Source organism: Alexandromys fortis, unplaced genomic scaffold (assembly GCF_014885135.2).
Source record: "Alexandromys fortis isolate MF-2015 unplaced genomic scaffold, M_Fortis_MF-2015_v1.1 scaffold_2233, whole genome shotgun sequence".
NCBI classification, from domain to species: Eukaryota; Metazoa; Chordata; class Mammalia; order Rodentia; family Cricetidae; genus Alexandromys; species Alexandromys fortis.
Window position 1 is genome coordinate 1 of NW_026070123.1, and position 5,315 is coordinate 5,315.

The following is a 5,315-nucleotide window of genomic DNA, read 5'->3' on the forward strand; positions in this document are numbered from 1 at the left end:
TTTGGTTTTTCAAGACAGGGTTTCTCTGTGGTTTTGGAGCCTGTCCTGCTGGAACTAGCTCTGTAGACCAGGCTGGTCTCAAACTCACAAAGATCCGCCTGCCTCTGCCTCCTGAGTGCTGGGATTAAAGGCGTGCGCCACCACGGCCCGGCTCACACCCTAAATCTTGTGGTGGGTTTCTTTGAGAGAAGTATCAAAATTTGTACCAAATGGTGTTAAACAGGAAGAACTCTATATGGAAGGGTTCAGCAATAGGGAGGAGCAATTGAACCAGATGTAACAGGAACAGCTGAGATTCACAGCTGATGGTAAGATAAGGGTTATTGGGCGGGTGGTGGTGGGGAGGATTCTTAAAGTGATTTTGACTAGATAGCAAGGTTAGGTATCAACAGTAGGAAATTGGGCCTGAACTGGCTTAGCTGGATTCTTGTTGAAATTTTGCTGCCCTCCCTTCCTCCCAGGACTGTCTATCAGCTCATTCCTAGTCTTCATTGCAGGTTCAGGCTGTTGTTTCTCCAGGAGAATGTTTGCTAAGGGATGCCATGAGGTGTTTGTTCACCAGTGTGTTTGGAAGGGATGCTGTCAAAGCAGCATCTTGGGCTGGGGAGCCCGTGGAGAGGCTCAGTTTCAGGTCGGGCCTGTGGTCCTGGCAGAGTCAGCTACTTTGCGGTTCCAGCCCATGGGAGATGATCTTTTTCTTGCAGTGCCAGGACACAAATCAGGAAAAAGACAAAGAGAAATATGAGACTCAGGAGCAAGCAGGGTGGGGTTGAGGAGGTCACAGGCCATCACAGGAAGAGGGTTCTCTCTTAGCTGTTGGGGCGTCTCCACCTAGGAGGGTTTCTCCAGGTCTTGTTACCTCTGTGTCTATGTTTTCAGAGTCCAGTGTCACATGGAGTAGAAGAACAAGTTTTTCCACATATGATGCCAGGCTGGAAATTATGAAAGATCTTTACAAAAGAGCCTTCATAAGGTCCCACCGAGATTTGAACTCGGATCGCTGGATTCAAAGTCCAGAGTGCTAACCATTACACCATGGGACCCACAAAAAGTTATGAATATGTAACCATAGTTGTGGAACTTTGTTTGTATAAACTGAACTTTGGAAGAGATAGGTTAAGCTTCAATTTTGATAGAGTTGTTTGTTGAGAGAGACAAAGCAACACATTAATTAAGAGAAATTGTTGTTCTATTTCTCTCTCTCTCTCTCTCTCTCTCTTTCTCTGTCTCTGTCACTCTCTCTCTCCTGTTGAGGGCTTAGTCTGGAGAAGATAGTGTGGGGTAGACTTAGATTAATGAGGCTTCTTCTTACACAGTTAGGACGTCTGTAGAAAAAATGAGAGAGACCAACGCAAAGTTAGACACAGCCATTGCAAAGCTTGTGTGACGTATAGGGTAAAACTGGAGCAAAGCTTTCCTACTGAGTCTCAGATAATTTCCATTTTAACATATACTTTTGCAAATTTGACAAAAACACATTTTACATAGAGGAACCTCTGATAAAACCATGGAAAAGGCCCCTCATAAGAGAAAGTTTGACGTTTAACAGTCATGAGAAATAACATTTAACACTCATTCTAACGTGTGATTTGATAATGTCTATAAAAATAATCTCCCTGCATGGGAGGGAGGGTTGAGCAGTTAAAAACAATGGCTACTCCTGTGGAGGTCTGTGGTTCAGTTCTCAGACCCTGCAACAATGAGCACCCTAGCACCTCCAGAACCAGCATCTGACTCCCTCTTCTGGTCTCCAGGACCAGTGCACACGTGTGGAATACATTCAGAAATACAGACAGGAACACACACACACATACACACACACACACATCAAAAACCAAATTAAAAAATAATCTATGTTTGCAGTTTTTCCTCTAAAAATTATCTGGGAATGATTTAAGTCTGTCTAAGAATAGGAATTTGCAATCCAACAAGGCTGGAATAACGCATATCTATTTGACTGCCCATAAAAAGAACAGGACAGTTGTGCATGGTACTTGATGGCTTGGTGTAAGCAGAGACTTTGCCTTTGTTTTCTGGCCACCCAGACCTGAATAATCACACAAAAGTGTATTAATTCTAACACCACTCAGCCAATGGCTCAGGTATACTCCTAGCTCTCTCTTACATCTTAAACTAACCATTTCCAATATTTTATATTTTGCCATGAGGTTCATGGTTTACTGGTAATGTTCTGGCATCTTCTTCCTTCAACAGCTACATGGCTTCTCTCTGACTCCACCTTCTTTGCTTCTCTGTCTCTGCTTAGATTTCTGCCTTGCTATATTCTGTCCTGCCATAGGCCAAAGAGCTTCTTCATTATCCAATGGTAATAAAACATATTCACAGCACACAGAAGGAATCCCACATCAGCTTGGGAGTTTGGGAACAGGGATATGTTTAAACAAATAAGACTGCTGTTGTTGAAGTGTAATGTACAGTGTGCAGGGGAATTCCTGGAAAGAAGCTGTATCTGCCAAGGCAGATGGGTCGAATAGAACTTTAGTGATGTGGAGGGTCTGGAATGATGCAGGTACAAAAACTAATTACAGTTGATCTCATCAGCACACATTTCAAACCTAGAGTTTTATGCATGGGGTTAAGAGAAAGAGATTCTAAGAAACACAGTGAGACGGTTTAGACTCTGGGCTCTAGAGCATGGCTTCTGGGTTCTGGGGGCCAGAGTGTGTGTCACACAGTGTCTGTGCTAGCTGTACATCCCATTTTGATGTCTCTCACATATCAAGTTGAAATTATAGGGTGGCTCTGGAGATGCCTCAGATGGGATTATAATCTGATACGATACTATTAGGAGCCTCTGGGACTTCACCTTCTTTATGAGAATTTCTAATGAGAATTCCTAAATCTGCAGGTTTATAGTCAGGAAGGAGAAAGGCCTTAAGCAGGTGTTAGTTGTATAATTTTTTTTCTGTTGTTTGAGACAAGGTTTTCTCTTTGTAGATTTGGGGCTTGTTCCAGAACTTGCTCTGTAGACTAGGCTGGCCTCGAACTCACAGAGAACAAGCTCTGTCTTCATCCAGAGTGCTGGCATTAAAGGCATGCACCACCACAGCCTGGCAATTGTAGAAATCTTGATTCTCAGGTGGTGAGAAACTTTAAACAGATGCCTGGGTAAAAGCTTCCTTCCCTTAGTCTTCAGTGTCTCTATCTTGCCTCACATGCAGACTTTGTTAGTTTTCTGGAGCCAGGCTCCCACATATCTGCTCATAGGTGAAATTGGGTTTCCCATCTCTAAATGCAGAGAATGGACAGGTTTTACAGTTCCTCTTCATGTCTGATATACGGTGACTAGAAAAAGAAAACCGTGGTCTACAAACGCCCTAACAATCTGCTATGCTCGGTTTAGGTGGTAGGGATGAGGGCAGAGGTGCAACAGAGGTGGGGGGTGTATGGATGTAAATGAACGTCTGATGAACTGTAGCCTGGTTAGTTGTGTTTTAGGCACCTACTGCTTCATCTGATGCCAACTACTTTTATCATACAGAAAAATAATTCAGCAGAAGAATTCAGTGGATACCTGCAGTCATATTTCATTTGTATTTTAATAAATAAAGCTTGCCTGAAGTTCAGGGAGTAAAGCATTCGCATTGGTCAGCCTGAGAGACCAGGCAGTGGGTGACACACACCTTTAATTCCAGTATCCACACTAGTTTGCCATAGAAACTGGTTAGTCGTGGTGCACGCCTTTATTGCCAGCACTAGAGAGGAATATAAGACTGGAGGAGACAGCTCTCGAACAGTCTCATCCTGAGATTCCTGGAGGCAGGATCGCCATTTGGGACTGAGATAGAGCTAGTGGCTGGCTGTTTTGCTTTTCTGATCTTCAGTTTGAACCCCAATAGCTGTCCCTGGGTTTTTATTAATTGTGCTACAGATACCTCCAAAGAAAGACAAAAAGGAAAAGTAGCCTACTATACTGAATATTATGAAGAAACAAAAAGTTACAAATTTGGCTTCATTGTGTGACAGGCTTTGGCTTTAATTATCAGTGTAACCTTGGGACTGTCGGACCTCTTGGAGTGCCTTAATGTCATCTGTACAATAACAACATTAACTGCATGATTGCAGAAGGTTGATTCAGGACCTAGAATTGTTGATATGTGAAGTTGTTTGAGAAGTTTTAGAACTATGCTAAAGTGATTATTATTATTATTTTAAATTTTATTTAGTGTTTGGAGTATGTGGTGTGTGCGCATCTGCCATGGTGCTTGTCTCTGAGGGAAAGCAGCAGGATTTCTTTTGTTCTTCTGTCACGTGGGTCCTAGGAAAGTCCACGTGCATCACCAAACTCCCTGACTGGCTGAGCCTTCTAGCCAGCTTCTCGTACCACCTCTTCCAGTCTATTTGCCTTCTATACCAATAATTTAAGAACATTATGTATATTTCCAGATACCTTTACATTTCTGTAATGACATTATCCAGGCACTTGTTTGAAATATTTTTGAGTGAATTTTTAATGTGTATAATCTGGTATGTTAAGACATGTGTTTCTGGAATGTTAAATCTTTAAATATGAAATCTGTCTAATTCTAAAATGAGTCAATGTACTGCTAAAATTGTTCCAGCTCAGGCATTCATTCTCCATGGAAGTTGAAATAAAGGAGACTACATTCAAAACATCTGCAGCCCAAACCAACAAGATGTAAAAACATACTGAGCAACACGTAGTGGCTGCTGGCAGTTCCTCCTGTCATCTTTCTCTAACTTGGAAATGGTCTGTGTTTAGGAGTTACTATTGTGTGAATACCTTCCAATTTGTGCAGTTTTTGCTAAATTGCTTTATATCTTAGAAAATGGGGCATAGTATAACCCCAGCGGCACAAACATTAAGGGCCGCATTGAATAAATGGAACCTCCTGAGACTGAGAAGCTTCTGTAAAGCAAAGGACACTGTCGCTAAGACAGAAAGGCAACCCACTGACTGGGAGAAGATCTTCATCAACCCCGCAACTGACAAAGGTCTGATCTCCAAAATATATAAAGAACTCAAGAAACTAGACCGTAAAAGGCTAATCAACCCAACTATAAAATTCTCTGTTCAGCTCAGTGCTCAACAGATGAAGTTCAAATGGCCAAAAGACACTTAAGGCCATGCTCAACTTCCTTAGTGATCAGGGAAATGCAAATCAAGACAACTTTAAGATACCATCTTACACCTGTCAGAATGGCGAAAATCAAAAACACCAATGATAGCCTTTGCTGGAGAGGTTGTGGAGAAAGGGGTACACTCATCCATTGCTGGTGGGAATGCAAACTTGTGCAACCACTCTGGAAAGCAGTGTGGAGGTTTCTCAGGA

The 5,315-nt window shown here is 42.3% G+C and overlaps 1 non-coding gene across 1 annotated transcript; it reads right to left on the reverse strand.

The window, feature by feature from the left end:
- Positions 1–971: 971 nt before the first annotated feature.
- Trnaq-uug (transfer RNA glutamine (anticodon UUG)) lies at positions 972–1,043 on the reverse strand. Its single transcript has one exon. It is a non-coding gene; the product is annotated as a tRNA-Gln (tRNA).
- Between the last annotated feature and the right edge of the window lie 4,272 nt (positions 1,044–5,315).